The sequence below is a fragment of the Dysidea avara genome, chromosome 12 (genome assembly GCF_963678975.1).
Source record: "Dysidea avara chromosome 12, odDysAvar1.4, whole genome shotgun sequence".
Lineage (NCBI taxonomy): Eukaryota > Metazoa > Porifera > Demospongiae > Dictyoceratida > Dysideidae > Dysidea > Dysidea avara.
In genome coordinates this window covers 12,796,872-12,819,341 of record NC_089283.1, presented here as the reverse complement: position 1 = coordinate 12,819,341, position 22,470 = coordinate 12,796,872, and the positions used below count along the sequence as shown (strand labels likewise).

The window sequence follows — 22,470 nt, the reverse complement described above, 5'->3', positions numbered from 1 at the left end:
ACGTCAAAAAATTTGACAAATTTGACGAATCGGTTGAATTTGTCAAATTTAAATTCGTCAAATGTTTATAAGTGCCCTTAAAAGTACAGGTTTTGCTTACAATTTCTTGATTTTCATCAACATTTTATTCATCAAATCTGCTGAAGTCTGAATTCGTCAAATTTTTCTTACGTCAAAATTTCCTTGCGTATGGTACAAGTTAATAAGATGAATAAAAAGTACATACATGCATTTAGTTTACAAGATCTGAGCTCAAAAATACTTTTGGACATAAGGCAATGACTTGATACACCTGAATAAACACACAGTGCATGCGAAGTCCTATAAAATAATAATATAATTATAATTATTCCAGCTATATGGCGCCAGTCTCAACATACATACTATGGAGTTGTCATCTTCAACTATAGCCCTCATCTTTTTATGTAGTATATATATATCAAGAGATAAATATACTATTTAATTGCATAAGTAATAAATGAGGCACCATTGTACAAAACCCTCAAGGAAAATTGAGTAAACATATGGGTATACTATCTCTAGATTCGTAGTGCTAGGTGACAACACGTCGATTGGCTTTGCTGCTTTGTCCCATTTTCTATAGCAGGGCCATGATTATCACCTTGATTAGCACACAAACAGGTATAAAAATGCAATTTGTACCTAATGAATAACTTACACAATCACAGTAGCTTTGGCTCCAATTTATGTAAAACTCAAGCAGCAGCTTGTATGACAACATGTGGACCTTAGGCATCAGAGCACACTCTACTTTAACCATGTAGGGTTACTGACCACCTGATCCATGAAGGCAAAGAGCCAAGCAGCTTCTAGAATTATATTTGTGAGAAGGCTGAAGCCTGTGAATACAGATTTTACCAGCAATCTACATGTACAACATTCTTGTGGGTCCCTCGGATTTAGACTACATCATTAGTGGACTTTATCAAAGGAAAGATGTATGAGGGTATAACTGTATGACCAAACGCATGCCCCTACACTATATGTGACTGGATCTGCGAAAACTGGTCTTATCGCTCAAGACTGGAAGTTTGATTTTATTCACACAAACACAAAGCTTTTTGAATGCACTAACAAATTTCACTGTCATAGTCAACCAGAGTAAAGTGGTCTGCTTTTGCTAGCTGCTTTTTTCAAACACAGTGGTGAGCCATACGAGTGGTCTGGGATCTTGATGGCCCTGGCCAACCAGGAGATGGCTGTGTGTGGCTGTACAGCTCCGTGATATTGGACAATGACCTGTGCTGTAAATTTCCTTTCATTTTAGGCAGTTTTGAGCGCTGAATGGCCCATAACTTGGCCTAATTCACCCCAACATGTTCCTCTTCAATTTTATAAACAGCATCTTGCTCACCTTCCAGGCCCCTGCCTCCCACTCCTTTTGGAGTTTGTCTGATACAGTCAACCTCGGTTTAAAAAAAAACTATTTAAATGGCAGGAAACTTAGCTGTTGACTACTGCTTCAGTGGACAATCTGGAAGATAATAAATTGTAAAACATGCAAAATTTGGTACTCGTAGCTACAAGCTATAACACTCTGAATATTTACAGTTTCTCGATACTTTTATATGGGCGATAAGACCAGTTTTCCCAGAGACAGTCACATATAATAGTAATGCATGTAGTTTCAAGGGTTGGTATAAACAGTGACCTGGGACCCACAGGGACCTAACTTTTCTTGGAATTTTAAGAGCCTGGAGAAGAACTCTCTTTTCTTCTTAACATACTGTCACCTTATCATGTGTTTTTACCATATTTGTACATTGGTTTTAGTGTAAATTTGATGAATGGTTGAGGCTTACTCACTGTACAAAAAAAATCATGAAGTCCCTCTCTACCACTCAGACTGGGCAGAGTCTTTAAGGGCACTGGGAGTAGTGATTCAGTGCAGCGCACTCACAGTGTCCTGTGAAAATATGAGAGAGCAGATATTCCTCAAATGTTTATACATTCTTGTACTATAAACCTCTGCAAGTCACAGTGTTCAGTCTTGCATGGTCAAGCCACTTTTTCTCCTTCACGGTGTCTTGCATGATGCCTTATCACACCATTCCTGTAAAGAGTGGTACAAAAATAATAGCTAGTTCCACTTACACAGAAAACTATGAAAGTTGAATAGGAGGTAGCTATAGGGCTGAGTTTCAGCAACTGTAAATAAGAGAGACCTGTTTAGAGTGAAATTTAAACCCAATAATTTATACCACAAAAAAAAAGTGTAAGGACCATACATCATCACCTGAAGCACTACCAGCCAATTATATTATTATTATTTTATAGGACTTCACATAAGTTTACTCAGGTGTGCTGAGTAATTACATTATGCCTCCCAAAAGTATTTTTTCATGCTATAGTCATAACTGCTTGCTGCCAGACTGGCACTCGAGGGTTACTGTAGTTATCTTGCAAATTTGTTATTACCACTGTAACTGCTGCCTGCTTCATTCATAGGTTAAAGCAAGGTTCCATTGGGCTTCTCTTGATGAGTTTAACAAACGAAAAGTGTGGATTATTCTGCAAGCACTTTATTCAAAAGTTATGATGATATTCAGTGATATTTACACAAAACAGCAACTTGCTTATAAAATTTTGGGCTTCACACACGCACACACACACGCACACACACACACACACGTACACACACGCACACGCGCGCGTACAATTATTCACACACATATTATGGTATAGTGAAACCTCACATATGGCCACCTCAGCAATATCCTGACATTTGTTTCATGGCTTTATAAATTTGTCCACCTTCATTTATGGCAGCAAAGGTGGCCCTAGTTAATAAAGTTTTCAATAACCATAGTTACAACATGTTAAGCAAATTACATTACAGATCACAGATAAAACAAACAACAAATTTTCAGCTGTAATAACAACACTAAGGGAATACAGCTTCTTCCCATGACTTTATATAACGAAGAAAACCTCAGATCTTTTATCAGTAGCAGGAGTATAGCCAGGACTTTTGAAGTGACTAGTAGAATAGTGAGTTATCAAAGTGGGGGTACAGTCCTCAGTTGACGAACCCTCACAACAATTGAAAGCATGAGAATTCATGATGTGCACCCAACTGATAAATACAAGAGGTCTATTTATTGCCATAGCCCAAAAAATGCTGACTAATAGCTATACAATGTTCAGTTTTGCATGGCCTAAATACATTTATAATGTTGGTCCATAAGTATTCTCCCCCCAATGGAAATGGAATCTTCAATACAAACCCTGAAGTTCAACATAGTACATCATACATTGACTGCTCTATTAGAGTATACTTGACTGCTCTATTAGAATACCTTGATATTTTAGGAGTCCCCCCTCTAGAGAAATGAGTGCAAGTTTTATGTTGCTATAAAAATTGTTGTGTGTTGTACTGCATGTTGTTGTGAAATGAATGGTGTTGTGTGCAGTTGTTGTGTCGTAAATTCACAGAAATCTGAATTTCTAACGTTTCAGAAACTCTTGTAAATCCGTTCCCTACACCCTGAGTAGTGCCATGTAACTACTTTTAGGCTGTTTGATTCATCTTCAGCTTATAGGGATACCCAAACCTGTCTTTCAACAAAGTCACAGAGTGGTGGTAGTTCATGTTAGCAAGAGGAAAGCTGTCAATGACATGTGCTGCATCACTCAGCAAATGCATTTGTAAGTAATGAAATTTCTGTACCCCAGTAAACCCCTCATTGTTATGTACACCTACTTCAAAGGAATCACAAAAGGTTTGAAATTGGAGGGGGTCCCCATCGAAGTTAGGAAGGGTTAGTTTGGGTAACCAACTCACAGACCAACCAGCATTATTTACAACATATGTATATATGTGCGATGATACATCATGACTCACTAAGTTTGGTGTGGTGACATTCTCAGCAGATGTTGTGTGTTCTTCAGTCTTCTGTACATTATTCTGTGGTCACAGCTAGTTCCTGTTGGTGTAGTATTGGGGCTGAGGATCCTAGTGACCAATCTGCACTCTTGGCTATGGAGGTACTGGAGAACCTCTGTAGGGCAGCAATTTGTTCTGTAAGGTTTAAGTGATACATCCCTGAATTTACGACTTCACCTTAGGGGTATTGTTCTGTTGTTATTGCTGCAAATATTTTCTGATCCAGTCCTTCCAATTGGCGCTTCTTTGCTGATAGCTGGCATAGCACAGTGTTGATTGTTTCTCTAGATTGATTCAGTGCTTCAGTGATCAATTAGGCCTTGAAGAGGAGTTAATAACAAATGAATGCTCACTGTGTCAGGAGGCTGGGTGTATTGAAGGATATCCATCTGAATCCCTGGTCTGATACACGTAGCACCAAAGTGTAATAGATGGCTCAGAGCACTGATACCAGATTTAAAATGAGTTGTTATGGATGATCATCTCATTCAGTGCTGGACTGGATCACTGCAATTAAGCACATGTGCTAATAAAGTGCTCTAACAAGAATACAATACATGTGATACACTACTACATATAATGATGTCATAGTTGCTACTTTGTTGTGTGTCATATAGGCACAGTTGGCTACCATGAGATTTATCTAACCTTCTTATGTAGCACATTAATGACATTATGACCATACCTTTTAGTCACCATCTTGTCAAGGTATTTGATAATAAATATGATCTTCCACAGAAATCAGTTGAATTAAAAAAACTTCTGTGTTTTAACAGCAGCCTTATCTAACATTTGTAGTCCCTCTTGCCCTTGCACTAGTCCCACTCCTCCTCTTGGCTTTATCTACCTCACTTCTATGGCTCAACTAAAGTAATACAAATTTCACAGATCCATTTTAACCTATTGTGCAAAATACACAGCATCACCTGTCATGTTACGTTGGTAACAAGTAGCTATATCGCTTGTACTGCTTTCCACTGTACATTGATAGTATATAGTACAATAATGTAAAAACACCAACTTTTGTTGAAAAATCAATAAAATGAGCAAAAAGTGGCAACAGAAATTGGACTAGGAGTTCAAGTTGATGTGCAAGTGGCAGAAATGTTGTTTGTGGAATGTAGTTGGAGTTTTTGGCAAGATTTTCTCTACACTCTTGCTACATTCAACATGCCGTTGATGACAAATCAAAGTGCTTCTTTTGACAAATTTAGTCATGAGCACTTTATCATCTGATAGCAACAGAATACATAGATACCAAGCATTTCATAGAACTTGTAATCAACATTTGATTGCTGAATTTGTGCTGCTTTTAACTGACTCTTCATCGCTTAAAATTTATGGTGTTGTTGAAGCTACGCTAGTCTGGCCATGGGGTCTTGTCAAGGTTCTTGTAGTTGCTGTGTACATGCAGTATGCGCACACGTGTGTGTGTGTGTGTGTGTGTGTGTGTGTGTGTGTGTGTGTGTGTGTGTGTGTGTGTGTGTGTGTGTGTGTGTGTGTGTGTGTGTGTGTGTGTGTGTGTGTGCGTGTGTGTGTGCAATACAGCTGATACAAAAGAAATTATGGTCCCTGCACTTGTGGTCAAGTAGCTCAGATTAGCCAAAGCTAGCTTCCAATAGCTGCACACACTCTATATGGGAAGCCATGCAACTGTCATACAACAATCTCTTGTGGCTGCACCACAGCATTCCTGTCATTTATCATTTACTGTATCTAATTTTATTTCTATTTAGCCCTGGAACATTTATCTGTTGTTGAAAATTCTATTCAGTAACTGCATGGATAGTCAGTGCTGTGAGAACTTCAAACAGTGCAAAGAATTCACCTCAAAGGCAGCAACAGATAGGTGTATAGCGGAGTAGACAGTGAAGATATAGTTATGCAGTGTAGCTGTAGAGTTCAGCTAGTTGATAACACACTTTACAACACCTTTATATAAATGCACGCTTGAACTGGGTAGCAGGAACCCTATCAATGGGAGCCTGCTAGTGCGTCTATAATATGGTTTTGGTCAGAATGTGGTTGATTAGTGATCACTAGACACCCTAAAAATCATTCATACACTAATAAATAAAAGTATGGATGTGGTAACCTTCCAAGAATGAAGTGAATGTCTCAGCTCTACTATAAGCTAAACTACAGTGAAGCTACTAGGGGTATATACTGAATACATTATAAACCAAAAGTTAGCAAACAAATTACAATTGTTACAAATGGTGGATTACTAACTCTTAGTAAGGGCACCTGGTTTACAAACATGCAAGAAAACTGATATTGCAAAAAGACTAAATATGCATCAAGGTCATGAATGCATTCTGCTTTCAGGAAGTGTACAGTAGTACAATTAAGTGGAACCATAGAGAGTTACATTGAGTTTTAAGGTGAGAAAAGTAACAGCAAATGACTAACAAATGATAATACTTTGTATAGCCCCCAGCCATGTGTTGTTTGTTGATGGTTTTGCATGATGTAGAAAACAGAACTAATCAACATTTGATTGGAGCATCTGAAAACATAGTAAGACCATGAGCAATAAAGAATGTATATACTTGTAGGGCTGAGAAGCCATCTCAAGTGTAATCAGAGGTAAAGGAAGAGACTCATTATTAGTCATTATACTAATGAAGTAAAGAAGGGAAACCATCTATTCTAAAAGTGTAGATATAGGGGAAGTCTAATGACTACTATTGTCTAATGCACCTAACAATCGCCCCAATTATTGCCCCACTACCCCACCCCCTCAGACATAGGTCGAGGCTTAATTGACACAGAACACGACACAGAACTTCACGTTACTACTTTTACAATGTCAAATCTCCATGTTACAACTGGGTGGGATTTGACACTAGGTTTGCCCTACTGTGGGGTATTTGACATTTGGGTGTGTCAAATCCCCACCATTACCCCATATGTGTCCGGGGTAGTGGGACAATGCACTGATAGGTACATAACTCTAGGGTGGAAATATTGAAAAGTATACATATTTAGTTGATGCTAAATGATCCACTGTTCTTTACACACATGCCATAAGACCTCAGTATGTCAAGGGAGACATAGTTTTAGGTGACCTTTACTTATTGTCACACAAATGACTAGCTAAAACAGATGTGTAGTTACTAATACCTGTTGTTGTAATATTGTATTCATACATGTGAAGAAAAAACCCGAAGCATCACCCCACTCTAACTGCATTGAAGTAATGATGTTAAACAATTAAGACTAATCCAATATGTTAACTAGCTATTATGTTTGGTTGAAAGGAAAAGAACAACAGCAGTTGATATTGTGAATATGGCAAGTAAAAGTCATGCTATGGCCAGGGAGTCACACAACATAGGTATTATTAATGCTTTCCTAAAAATGTTTGGTTAAAGTACTGAAACACAGTAGGCAGTCAAGTACGTAGCTATGTTTGTTTCTTATACACACTGTACCAATCAACCTTGCAATCAAGGACATTTTGTTATACCATTGTCCTCATATGTATTTACAAAGCCTGGGCTTTTTATTTCCTTCCCAACATTTTTGACCTAGCCTGTAAATAAATATGGTCTTTATTTGATACCAGGAATTTATTTTGAGTGACACATTTAATTGAATTCAAGCCTGATAAAGCAACCATTATTGTAAAGATAAGCAATTAAGTGTTGATTACATAAAGAAGTACATATAGTCATATAGTCAAGGATTAAAAAAAAAACAGTTATATGATGTATATGCATACTCACATGATTACTTGTAGCACCTTCATCTCTCAGATGGCTCTATAGCAGCAAGGAAAGAATTAAAGTCACTAGCAGCAGACTCCATTATATCCTGCACCTCTATTTGAGACCAGGTGTTTGTTTATTTTTACAAATGTGCTGGAAACCCCCCAGCTTATAAGTAATGTGGCTTTATTTGAGGAAATAACCAACATTTGGATTAAGATGTAGTTCTACTACATCATTGTGTGGTCAAGGCTTGCTATTATATGTCTGTCATGTAGGATTATGGTACATAGCTTGTTAATATACATTTGGTAAATGGCGAACACTTGTGCTAACTTTTGGAAAAGAATTTGAACAACCATATTTCATGGTACAGATTTACTGCTTTGGCAACACTTTCAGTAAACACATTAGACATAACATACACAAACTTTGTGGCACATACGTACACAGCCGTACTGGTGAACAAGGAAACTGAGTACCTACGTCCTACACAACTTATATTAACAAGTATTTACATACATGTATGATGTGTAAATAATTATTATCGTGAAGTGCTTACTAGTTGCAAACTTTGTAAAGGAAACTTTAGGTGAATGAATATATAGCTTTATATACTGGTATAATACAACTGTTTCCTTTTTCTTATTTCTTTTACAGAATCATGCCAGACAATCAACAGTCATCATTTGTGATTCAAACCTATTAAAACGATGAAAGGGGGCCTAAATACAAGCTTCTACGACCTTCACAGCAATTGGAGCCTCGGCAACTGGGAAATTCAAACTGGACTGGGCATCACAAATACACATAATTGCAGATCTCAACAAAGAAAAGCTTAATTTACACCTCACCCATCCCATCGCTACATCATAAAAAAGACCATGCTTAGCAGTCAAAAGGTCAGCTAATCTCTTATAAAACTGAGTGGCAGCGTCACCCATTCTGTCAGTGGTGGTGAAAATTAATGAGGCATTCTCTACTTCAAAAACTTTTTGCTGGTATTCATGTCTCTTTTCCTCTTATGACATTGGTATACAGAATGGAGAGGTTGATTTGAGGGTGCGCAAGCATTAAAATTCTGACATTGAAGTATGTCCTTTCAAATCTTCATCCCCGAAATCAATTGGCTGCAATGTTGAGTCTTGTTTTCATTCTGTTTTTATCTGCTTTACCAGTTTGGCACTGGAGGGCTTGCATTATCATCACAATTGACTGTTCTAAATTGAAGGGTCTCACCAGAAAGAGGCTGAAGGTGAGGTTCAACAACAACATTGTTACAGACCTCAGAAAGCAAGTGGGAGGTGTAATTGGCACCCCAGCTTTTGAACAGTCATTTGTGAAACTTAAAGTGGATAACTGGATTGGTGGTCTTAGCCTCTTTGCTCAAACATAACGTTATGCATCCTATGCTGCTTATTGTCATTCCTGGGTCAAACAGTTCTTGGTGGTGTCTAGAGAAAGCTGTTTTCCTTGCCTGTCTGGCTGGGAGGCCTAGATGTTTTTGATCCTTCAATCATTGCATTGCGCAGTACTCCTGCTCTGTGGAAGTAAATGCTGGTCTTGTTGGCTTGATTATCTCTCAACTTGATGACTGTATAGATGCACAGTTTCAGTTGCGGTTTAGGATTCACTGTAGGCGCCATAAAGAGCAACTTCAATTTGACAATCATTTGTTAGGTGAATTACCTCCTGACATGATGAATTCTTCAATTAATTTAGCTCAGGAGAAGGGAGCATCCAATTGGCTCTTCTGTCTCCCACTGAAGTCTCATAACTTTGTGCTTCATAAATCTGATTTCCGTAACACAATTGCACTTCATTATTATTGGCTACCATCTGCCTTCCCTACCTCCTGGGCTTGTTGATATACTCTTTTACCATAGAGCATGCTCTGTATTGTCCAAAGGGTGGGTTTCCTTCTTTGAGACATAATGATGTAAATGATGTCCTTCAGTAGTGATCTGAATGCCACAATCTCCAAAAATCATTCTAGCAGAAGTCACAATAATTTGTTGAACTATCAAGATAGTTTTAGAAGCATTTGGAAAGTAGCTATAATGGGGTCCTATGGACAATAGCAAGTCCTGAGCTTAGAAAGTTTACCACCACCAGCAGAATCATCAGCATATCAGGGCAAGGTTCCATTAGTGTACATGGCCATAGTCGTACAATTGTTTTTGAATTGGTAGCCTTTCTGCACACACGTAGGGATATTAATGCCAGCATAATTGTTACACTATTGGTAGGTCCAATAATGCTTTATATGTATTTTATTATCTTTGTATCTATGCAATACCTAATGGTTTGCATACATAATGTGCTACGGCCAAATCACAATGTTTAATGTGCTTCAATGATGTACTGGTATACAATACTGTCATAAATGATATTTATTATATGCTAACAGTGGTAACCATCATGAATACTAATCATCAACTCTGCCGAGTGAGTAGGAAAACACTTATTTGTTTGACTTAAGTGCGCATTCAGTTTCTAATTCCAGCACTTCCAGAAAGCTTTTTTTTACCACCACAGAAACCATCCGAGCTAACAGCGTGTACCTTCCTCCAGATTACGTACATTCTTCATCCCTAACAGGAGTTATTGTTTCAACAAACTGCTGTTTGGGATATTTAGCACCCCAAACACTTTCAAAAGCAAATGGAGAAAACACTTATAGGGGTTGAAGGGGTTCTGTGTGAAACGAACCCACTATTATGTTGTAGTTGATTATTTTTCCAGGTACATGGAAGGGAAGTCATCAATTTGGAGACCACAACATTATTGAATAACATATTTTTCAGACACAGAATTCCAGAAACTGTTGTTAGTGATAATGACCCCCTAATATTAATTTTATCCCATGAATTTTCAGCTTGGCCACAGCATACCCCCAAAGTAATGGGCAAGCAGAATGTGCAGTCTAGACTGCCCAGCAACTGGTAACCAAGTCTGAGGATCCATGTCTGGTGTTGTTCACTCATCGTGCCACCCCCATACTCTGTGCTACTTGTCACCTGCACAGCTCACTTAAGAACTACTCTACCCCAAGTGGAGGAACATTGATATCTATAACCTAAGTGGCCATATCTGGATGAATTTAAAAGGCAACATACCAGCTACCAACAGAAACAAACGTTGGCTTACGATGAGTGTCATTACGTACGTCCCCTTGCTACAATTCCAGAAGATAATAAGGTGTGGGTTTCCACAGGGCAAGCAACAAGAATAAATTGTCAGGCAGACACTCCTTGATCATATGTTGTGGACACCCCACAAGGCCACATCAGAAGTCACTTACGTGTTATGCCAGGGAAAAACACAGTGCCAAAAAACAGTACAGCACTAGAGAACAACACAGTGGCACAACAAACTTTAAATTCATTCCACTCTGTTACTTGTAGCCACCAGATAGACTGAAGACTCTAACCAGCTGCAGTCAAACCCAGATGTAGTACATAATTATACTATGACACTGCATGCACACGCACCTCATATCACTACTGATTTTGCATATATTAGCACCGTAGGATTTTTAGAGAGTACATGTAATTGTATTAATACACGTGAATGTAGAATTGACACATTTCTAATAATAGCACACTGAGTTTTGTACATAACAAAAAATTTCCTATATGTATCAAATGTCACAAAACAAAAAAAAAGCTATCACACAATTGTTGTGTTTGTAATACATGATACCAAAACATCCCAGAGAAAGTAAGTACTATACTAAAAGATTGCTGGAAAAGCACTCATGTGTTCTACACTCCCGGTAACAATTGATAGAGTCACTAACACCAATTCTTTTTCCAGGCAACCATTGATAGTCTCATATGTGTTCATCCAACTGTAGGCCATATTGTCAGCAACTATTAATTTCCTGCCATACACTACTAATCCTGCTTTTGCAACAAGACCCAGAGACCAATGTTTAGCACACAACGAAATTTCTTTTCCCCATCAACAGACGTTCACACTGCACCACCAGAATCATCAACCATTACCACAGTCATCGATCCTCACAAGATTACTACAACCAACCACCCCACCCCGTTGGTTTATACTAGACTATAGTATGATTGCTACTATTCAACAAACTCAAACGATTCTGATAACTCTACAGTATCTCCAATGGAGTACAGCTCTCATGAGGTGTTATATTCCCAAGACCAACTACTACAGTCATTTTTACAGTAATTAAGAAGAATACTAGTGACAGTTAAATAGTAAATAGTATCTGCTAAAAGAATTACAAAGGTTTTTTGACAATCTCATTATATTTTGGCAGTTTTCATTAGTAACGTATAAAGATGCTGTAATATTCTTATCATATTATATAGAACTGACTTTGCACTAAGCTCACAGATTAACACTGAACTTTTGATGTTGATAGCCATTACCCTAACTACATAAAACTTTATAGTGACTTGAGCAAACGAATCCTTCAAAGATTATAAGATTATTAGTGCTGCTTAGGGCATCATATAAAAACACCTTGTGGTTTCTCAAAATCTCTCTTGAGATTTGTCAGAGAGCACATGATTCAGCAAATATACTCCATGTACCGCGCAGCATAAAAAGTTTACAAGGGGATTTTGATGAATTCACTCACTGTGAATGACTAATTGAGAGCCCATTGTCGAGAACCTAGGACATACAACGGAACAGCAAAACTATGGTGAAGTTATCATTTCGGCTATTAAACACTAAATTGATGGCCACATTAATGAGTGTGTAGAATGGTGAAATTTCTGGAGATGCATGCTTTTGATCTCTTCCTGGTGGCCCTATGCAAGTTGGTTAAAACGTGTAACTTTTGTTCATCAGTGTGCATGGAAAGAGGAGGAGTATAGAATTCTGGATCGTGACACCATAGAACATCTCTTACAGCAGCAGAATCTGACTTTCGACACAGCCATCACCATGTGCAGGGGTGAAGAAGCCACCAAGAAGCAACGTTCTGACATTATGACACTGTCCTTACACTTTGGAACTAGAAGAAACTAGTCACTCAGTTTATTGCTCAGACATGCCCCAGTTGTGGAGGCAGACCACATCAGGGGGGCCATGGCTAGTGTCCAGTCTATCATGTCACCTGTCACTTTTACCAGAAGGTTGGTCATTATGCAAGAGTGTGCCACTCCAAACAAAACCAATCGTCAGCTTGGTTATACCCTGCACTCACTTTGGCACAACTGCCACACCCACTAGTGACCACTAATGTTGAGCAGCACCCATCACACTTGTCCACCATCAAACAGTGGATCCTGCCACAAAGAGGTACTACCAGATTCTGGAGCAGACATTTTGGCTGCAGGCAAACAGCTCTAACTTATACCTTCTCAATGCACAACCTGCTTCCTTCTGAGATCATTAGTCACACTGCAAATAGGCAGAAAATGTATCCACTTGGTTACCTGCCAGTCACATTTGCCATTAGTTGTAGACAATACACCAACATTCCAGGGACAATTTTTTCATAGGAAGCTTTTTCAATGCTCTTGCGATTCTTCCAGAACACCACCCACAGCCAATCCCACTCCCAAACAATCACCACAGTTAAATGTACATGCTACCACCTTTATACCAAAAGCCAACTCTCCATCACATCTATTGATGGCAGTATTTTCAACAATGTTTGACAGATCAGGACTATGGAGGGAGAAAAAAGTCACATCACATTGGCTGCCAATGCCACACCTTTTTGCATTAAGACCCCTAGGCCTATCCCATTTGCATGCTTATTGTGATAAACTGAATAGAGCAGCATTGCACCAGTTGCCAAAACTCACAGAATGGTATGGTCCCATATTTGTAACACCAAAGAAAATAGCAATCGTATCTGAATGTGTGTTAATCACTCTCACCTCAACAAATATGTATTACATGATCACAAATACCTGCACAGGCTGTTGCTAACATTGCCGCCACTCACACCACTTATTCAGAGACTGCCTGGCATGGTTAAGCAAGCTTGGTATCCTGATGATGTCAGTGCATGTGGTGAACTTCATGATCTTTATTTTAGGTGGGATCAGCTTTCTCAGTTTAGACCACTGTTTGGTTATTACCCAAATGCTAAGAAAACATGGTTGGTGGTGAAGCCACAGTATTTGGAGCTGGCATGTCAAGTGTTTGATGGCATCAATGTTATTAATACTGCTGATATAGGCCTTACTTGGGGGCTGCAGTTGGAACTACCTCCTACATTGCTGACTATGTTTCTCAGAAGGTAAATTTATCGATTGAGGAGCTGACTCTTCTGTCTGCTATTGCCAGGTCCCAACCACATGCTGCCTATTCTACCTTTACGCATGGCTTTATCAGCAAATAACTCTTCATTGCTAGAACTATTCCTGATGTTAGCAGCTGTTATAAACCTTTAGAAGTTTGTGTCCGTAACATTTTTATTTCTGCTGATCACCACCAGGAGACTTAGAGAGGAACTTGCTCGCCCTCCCTGCAAGACTCAGTGGTTTGGGAATCACTAATCCTGCTCAGTTGTTATCTGTTGAGTACGATGCTTCCACTAAAGTCACGGGACCTTTACAGTCACTTCTTTTGTCCCAAACAGGATGTACACATTTTCACAGTCAATTAAACAAGTACATATGTTAGCTTAATGGCTGTTGTACGTAGTTGCTGTATGCTGTGATTGTTACATTCTGTATGATCAGTGTTGGGACAGTTACATTTTAAAAGTAACTAGTTACATATTACATATTACTTGCTACAGAACTATTTAGTTACAGTTACATATTACCCAAAAAATAAAGTAACTATAATAATATTACATATTAGTGTCCACAGCCTTAAGCTGTCACGTGTGAAACTACCACCTTATCACATGACATGATTTCGTTGTTGGGCAATGTGCAAATCTTGGTTATAAGTAAGAAGCTGGTGAATAAGATTCAGTAGGCTTCATTACTTCGTTGTGGCTAGGCATTACTCAGTGGGTTACTAACGAGATTAGTAACTTCGTTAATTGTAGTAATAATATTATGTAATATTAGACTCGTTACACAGTAACTATATTACTTAGGTAACGTGTTACATTTGTAAGTAAAGTAACTTGAGTTATATTACCTGTTTTTATAGCGTATTTCGTTATATTACTTAGTTACCACAAAAGTACTTATATTGTGTAACATGTTACTCCCAACACTGTGTATGATTTTGCTTTTGTCTTGATTAGCAATCTTTAATCACAACACAACATTTCTGGTGATGAAGATGGTGTCAGCAAAGTCTCTACATTTAGTCCAAGTCAGGATAAATGGCCATTGTATGTTGAATGACTGGGGCATGGCTTTGTGGATTACCGAAGAACCAAAGAAATGAGCAGTCTTTCTGTAAGTCATCAGTGCCAGAAACTATCTAGTCTCATAGATCCAGATAAGCCCAAGGGCAAAGAGTATCCTCTATTGGTTGAGAACTTTCAAAACCCTTTACTCCTGCCCCCTCAGTGACTGTCAAATGTTCAAGTTTTACGCAAGGTTTCAAAACCAGTCACCTACCTCCTAAGTACGCAAAGTTTTACAATTTTTGGGACAACTCTTGAGACCATGCTGAGAGATTGTATTGTTTGTGGCAGCTATTCACAGTCGCATGTTGTCTGAAAAAGAATTAACATTTAGGCCAAGTATTGGATATAGTGAATCAGCAGCTAGAATGAACAACTCATCTTGACACAGTGCCAACTGGTGTCTCCAGACCTGTACATCATGTTACAAACTCTACTAAACCTCCAAAAGTTTGTTATTGTTGTGGAAAATCTGGACGCTATGCTCCAACATGCAAGCACAAAGAAAGTGTGTGTAGTAAATAAATGTGGAAAGATTAAGTCTGACATCTGATCAGCTGCAAAAGGAGGACTAAACCACCTAAATCAAATAGTCTCTAAGAACAGTCAGATTCTAAGAGCAAAGGCTGTTGTCAATAAGGGAACTAAAGAGTATAAATTATAGGATGTCACCTTTTAGAAGATGCTACTACTATTTCAATGCAATTAAACACAGGAGCCCCTCTATCTCTCATGTCTGAGACCACATTCAGTAAACACTGGGGCCCCAAAGGGAACTTACATCTTCTGTCTTCTTACTCTGGCGAGTCAATACCTGTTTTGGACTCTGTTGATGTCAAAGTTACATACGTACGTACAAGTGTCAATCATTTATACGTGCCACCGAGTATTGTCACCTCACCTTAGTAGTGCATAAAGGGCTTCAGATGCTCAGCAAGAATATTCCAAATAAATGACGAATCACTTTTACCTGTTTCGTAGAAACACTCCAAAGTTTTTGAAGAAGGCTCAAAACTTTCAAGCAAAAGCTGACAGATTCTTCAGTGCAACCCAAAATTTGTAAGGCGCATACAGTCCCATATCTTTTAGATGACAAAGTTGAAAAAGAGCTAAATCGTTTGGTTGATGAGAGAACATTAGAAACTGCCGAAGTGTGTGAATGGGTACTACTTCAGTTCTAAAACCTGATAAAGTCAACAAACACATATGTGTTGACTTTAAACAAACTGTCCATACTGGACAAATATCCTACTGCTAAAGTAGAGGATCTGTTTGCCACACTTGCAAGGAGAAAAATTTGACCCCAACCAAGCATACCAGCAACTTGATGAGTCTAAGCAATATGTTACACACACAAATGCCTTTTTCATTATACCCGTTTGCCCTTTGATGTTTCATCAGCACGACTGCCGAGGCATCTTTCAGCATGTCAAGGAAAATGTGTTGCAGATATTGTTGTATAATTAGACAACATACTCCTTAAGGATGGGCAATTAGTTGGCAATAATTGACATAGTCTAATTTTCATTAACTAGTGATAATTGAAATTGGGAAATTATCATGTAATTTGTGATAATTGAGGGAATTTTCAAAGGAATAATTATTCATCTTAAATTTTTGTTGTTGTGTTTTTTTGTTACAGTGGTTAAGCATCGTGATCATGGCTCATGACAATAATCGTATAGCAGAGATGTCAATATTATTTACCTCTAATGCTCCTTTCAAGTGCCAATAATCATTTGAAATTACTTCACCAAGTTTTAGATTGCTTAGAAGAAGCTGGACCATGAGAAGTGTGAATTCTTTGCAAATTCTGTTACCTACCTAGGCCACAAAATTGACGGTAAAGGCTTACACTCCCTTTGAGACAAAGTTGAAGCTGTTCAGAATGCACGACCACCAAATACTGTTCAAGAGTTGAGAATTGTTAATGTAGCACAGTATATTCTGCCAAACATGTCAGCTGTGTTATCACTATTGTTGCAAAAATTCAGCCAAATGCTAATGGGTTGCTACTGAACACAAAGTATTTGTAGCTTCCAAAGAATTGTTATGTTACGTACTAGTTCACTTTGACTCAAAAATCAAGTTTTAGCACACAAATATCCTAGAGATCAATAATGCATCTCATTCACTAAGTAGTGCAGAAAAGAATTATAGCCAAATTGAATAAGAAGAGCTTGCTTGTACATTTGGTGTATATGCACAAATTCATACTTACAGGAACACCAATTTGAAACAGACCACAAACACTTGTTATCCTTGTTTCACCAGCACAAGGCAAAGTCAGCACAAGGCAAGGTCAGCACAAGCTTCTTCTAGAATCAGACATTGGTCACTAAACGTATGAGCACACAATTGTTTTCCATGGTACCAATCAGTACAGCAATGTCAATGCCTTGAGCAAAATGCCATTGCTGACAACCCCAAATGAAGTGCCAATGGCACCAGAAATAGTTTCTAACTTTCCAGTGACCATTTGTACTTTGACCAGACATGATCTTATACTAGTTCAAGCTCTTCGATTTGTCAAGCTGGCCACACCAATTTAATTGTAATTCAACATCATCCGTTTACTCACCTAGTAATGACAGAAATCTCAGTTTTGGATGGTTGTATCTTGTAGGGGTCTAGAGTAGCATTCATGTAATTATACAGTGGGCATAACTAAAATAAAAGCATTTGTTAGAATGTATGTCTGGTGACCAGGTCAAAAAACTGACACAGAAGAATCAGTACACTTGTGTAATGAATGTCGGCTCAACCAATCAAACCCTCCTAAACTCCACTCACACCAGACCACTTGAAGGTCACTATAATCACCTATTCCCATTGATGCTCACTCCAAATGGATTGAAAGTAGGCAGCTGAACCAGAAGATTTCTAATAACAATTGAGTGCAAATTAAACAGTTTGAAAGAGTTGGTCATTTTAGTTTATGATTTTTGTATATAAACACTGATTCAATTCAATCTCCCTGATAACCATGTATAGCCCCAAGCATACAGGACTTGCTCTATCCTTTTCCATTTTGGTAGAATACACTAAATGCTACCGTTCTGTTGGTCACAGTACAAGGAGCCGTATAACCATGCAAATTTGCTGTGAAACTTATCCTTCAACCTTCTAGGAAACAATGAATAGTATGAAGTAAAACACTTGGATACTGTGCTACATCAGCTTACAGGTCATTCAAACATTGAGGCATTCCGGGCTTACGTCTTGGTAGCACATTGCATTAAAACATAATTGTGGGTGCCCTATTGTACATGTCTATGTTGTGTAATTGAGGCCACACACCAATTGAGACTGATTCCAGTAACAATACTTTGGTGGTCATTATTGATCTTAAAATTGCCTTATAAGCTAAGTTTGAGACAGCAAATTCTTATGAGCTACGTACCTGTAGCAGACCAGTCATCACACATGATAATATAGTTGCTGTTAGACTGGTACAATATCAGTAGATTGGTAATAAATATGTTAGATTGGATTAAAATTGGAGCATCTCAGAAATGTTGAATCGGTACATCTCTAAAATAATTCACAAATTATGAAACAAATATTAATGAATAACCTTGTATGTGTCGACTATTTATCTACAGCTAATAATAATTTTTATAGATGCATGGTCAATTAAATTACTGTTTAGCAAGGGATAGAAACAAAACACATTTGAGCCATTAAAGTAGTCCACTATACTCACTTCTAAAGTAGCTACAAGTCAATGTAGAAATTACAATTGAACAGCCCCAGTGGTTGAGTAATACCCCAAGTTCAAACATCAAAGGACATCCATTGCTTAATTTCACTGACTAATTTGATAGGATTTCTTTCCAGCTCCTCCAGAGCATCTTTTTAATATATTGCATTAAAAGACAAATACAACACAATATATACGTACATGCATAATCATGTAATATCCAACTACAGGAAATCACTAGTCAATGCAATTTTGCCTCCTCATAGAAAGTATGCAAATACTTACAGAATATGTGCTTACATTAATAATGTGCCTGCATTCGTGTGTATATGTATAGTACGATAGTAGGAGAGTTTCTCTCTCTCTCTCAAAAAAAAACCAATGCTCCCAAAACTTTGCCATTTGAAAATCACATTTTAGGCAATGATAAACACCTTCACGGAGCAGTATCTAAAACTTTAACAGAATCGCCTATATTGAAGTTTAAAAATTCAAATTTATGCAACTACGCACAACATCTATTTTATGCAAACATAATACAAATATCCACTTTCTGCACTTTGCCTTCAGCTTTCATCTTTTTTTCGTCATCTTCTCCATATGAGGTAACCATACCCAGGCATTAATTTTCTGTATCGGTACATTTTTTGCAAGCTCATATACAATATAAATGTCACAAAATTATTTGAAGCACACTTAATATGGTACTGTAAGTGGGAGTAGATAGCTGCACTTACAACAATTGGCTTTATGTTGAAAACAGACCCCTTGTAAGGTATTCTAATAGAACAGTCACACATTATGTCATAGCTATGCTATAACAAACTAGTACTGAAATGAGTGATTAATAGTAAAACAATAGATGGATACATGATAGCATTACATAGCCATGTGGGAAGATTCCTACATTTGCATGTAATTGCAAATTCAGGGGTTAAAGTATACAATGTGCGATAGTGGTTGTACAAGCTCTAGCAAGGACTCCAAACATCAGAAAAGGGGATGGAGTAATAGGCTGTTGGACTGCTGTGATACAACAGGCAGAGTAAAATCATTTGAAGTCACGTGGTCAAATAAAAAACACACGAGCTGCATTCTTAGTATCTGCTGGGTAGAATCTGTTCACATGCAAACAGATTATTGTCCTATCTGTATTCTGGAGATGGTGTGGAAAGACAATATAAAATGCAGCACTAACCCATTGTCATGTCAGCTGGCCCAAAGGGAAACCAACCTATGGAAAGGAGTTGCCTAAATCATCCTGAAGAGGAATAGCTAGTACTTTTAGGGAGGTTGATGTTGGGGAAAATCACAAGCAAAAAAGTTGATGCTTTCCTTCCATTGTAGTAGCATGGTCAAATTCATACTATGTTGTTATGGTGGCATAAAGGGAGGTGGTAGGAGGCTGCACATGCTGAGGGTATTATAACTCACGTGGTATGTTAAGGTCAGTATGAACATACTCTTATTTTTTTGTGAAATGGTATAAAAATAATTTCCATGTGTATGCCAAACAAAATTTGGAATAAAGCCACACAGGAAACTCAATGTTTATACAATTAATCAAGAAAATTGTAGCTTACTTCAGTTGATGTGCCTTTCAGTGAAATAGACACCGACCCTGAACAGATCACATAACACCAAATTAAAGAGAAAATGTTTTGGGACAAAAATCTTCCTTCTCGTTTAACTACTACAGAAAGCCTGCAAAGCAGGGAGCCAAAAACTTGAAGCTAAAGTTATGTTAATGCAGCCTAGACCAGACGGCGACTATTAGACAATCATAGCCCTTAATTTAGGTTATTCACATTGCAGTTCCAAAAGTTAACGTGACAAGTGAGAAACACTTTGGAGCGGTTAGATTGTACTGAGAACTGGTGCAGATGGTGCCTAGTAAGATACGAGATTACTTGCTGAGTCTGAACTGGTACAAAGGAAAATGTTCCAAGAAGTCATGGTGTCATGAAGCAAAAATCAATGAAGCCTGGCTTGTAAAGTGGACAAATAATGTTCTACAATCACCTAAGGTCAAGTTATTGTATGGACACTATGTTGGTACTGTACTGTACTGCTGTTTAGCGCCCCTGCTTACAATTAGGCCCGGACCTAGCTTTTATCAGTTTTAATAGGGGCTGTACATTCTCTATCATGGCTAGTGATTGTAGTTCATAGTGCCAGAGTGATGTGTGTAACAGTTGTTTCTTGTGGCAGGTTTGACTTGATGTCACGTGATATTCATGATTATCATCTGGTTGGACTCCAGGATACCAGCAAGCGTATAAACACGGCTGGTTGCTTTTATTTGCATGCAGCACTATAGCCTAGCTGTGCATACACTATAATGATTTTTCTTGATAATGCCTCTCATGAATGGGAGCATGTTTCATGTGTATACAGGGCATCATGTACGTATGCGTGCGCACCCATCAAAAATTTTCTAGCTATGCCCCTGCATTTTTTTCGTTATTTATTGCAAGCTGCGATGTGTGAACTGCTGTGACATGTGAGCTACTGTGACATTGTGTCTGTACAGGGATGGCCTTATGTAGCCACACTTCAGTAACTTTGCAATGATCTAGCTTCTTTGCATGGGTTCACCATGAATAGTATTCACAGCACCATGCATAACTCTTTACACAACAAAGGAGTTTGGTGCCTATTTGTTCAGATTTTCATAGGCTTCTTAATAGTGCAAATTTGAAATTCATAGCTAATTGTGTTGGGAGTTAATGAAAAAGGTTTGCTGCCTAGGTGGGCCCCCTTCATGGTGATTCACACCAAAAACATTTAAATTAGCGCATTTAGAGTTACAGTATACTTTTAGCTATATGGTTGTTGTGTAAAGAATACCCTACGTCATGCATGGCTATATTTGGTACTAATAACATGCCCGTGCGGTTTGTACTGTAATGCCTTAATAAACAAATTAAAAAATAAAAATAAGATTACCATCGTGCTGGTGCTTTGGAATATTTAGAATTGTTTTGCGATACATTAGTCGATTGCAACATACACAGGCATAGCCTACGTAATGAGGTCCTTCCATGGTTGATGCAATCATAGATGATGCAATAAATGCTCAGGTTGAGACGCTATGGATTTCATGGTGAGTTTTTAAATGTTTTGCTACGCGATCTTTCAGTAGCCTAGCTTGTTTCTGTTAATGGGATTCCACTTTGCTGCTGTAAGGTTCCCTACTTAGTTTAGTAGCTACGTCTTTTTTTACTATATACATCATGTTTGATGCAAAAGAATAGCTAGCTATCTAGCTAGCTACGTACTTAGCTAGGGTACTCACCGATGTTTCTTGATGTCAGTTAAATTCTTCGATTTCACGAACTTTGAGGGAGTGTTTCTTTCTTGACGTAGTATCATTGTGTCCATGATAGTGTAGACTATCATACGTCGTCAAACATCATGCATACTATACCGTATAGCCTAAATATTTCGGGGCGGAAAATTTTCGCGGTTTTGGGGGTTAGGCCACTCCAAATGAATTCTCTGTTTCCCGTCCACCGCCCGAATCTGGTTACTGTCAGCTCTAAATTATTCCATTATTCCGTATTCTTCCATTATTTTCCGGTTATTCTTGCATACTGACAGTCTCAGTAAAAGCTATCTTGAAACAGTGATTAGCTCACGTGTCAGCAGTGCTATCACGTCGGCACAGACTTCACGTTTGTGCAATTTTGCAACTTAAAAAGGAAAGAACAAGCTTAAGCATGCTTTCATGCAGCTTTTTATGGCTTGAAAAGCTGCCAATATTATAATGAAATAATGGAAATGGGCCGCCCGCCCGCATGCAAATATGCCTGAGTCCAGGACGGGAAACAGA

At 38.2% G+C, this 22,470-nt stretch overlaps 1 long non-coding RNA gene across 8 annotated transcripts; it reads right to left on the bottom strand.

Annotated features, from left to right (window-relative positions):
• Positions 1-198: 198 nt before the first annotated feature.
• Positions 199-22,117, bottom strand: LOC136241283 (uncharacterized). 8 transcript variants are annotated; one of them, XR_010694238.1, is made up of 9 exons: positions 21,934-22,117; positions 7,639-7,674; positions 4,593-4,772; positions 4,085-4,414; positions 3,866-4,022; positions 2,718-2,801; positions 1,988-2,074; positions 680-1,927; positions 199-622 (listed from the first exon to the last, which is right to left on the bottom strand). It is a non-coding gene; the product is annotated as an uncharacterized lncRNA (long non-coding RNA). The 8 variants fall into 8 exon arrangements; XR_010694234.1 differs by having other exon boundaries at positions 680-2,074; XR_010694235.1 differs by having other exon boundaries at positions 680-2,074; positions 2,728-2,801.
• Positions 22,118-22,470: the final 353 nt, after the last annotated feature.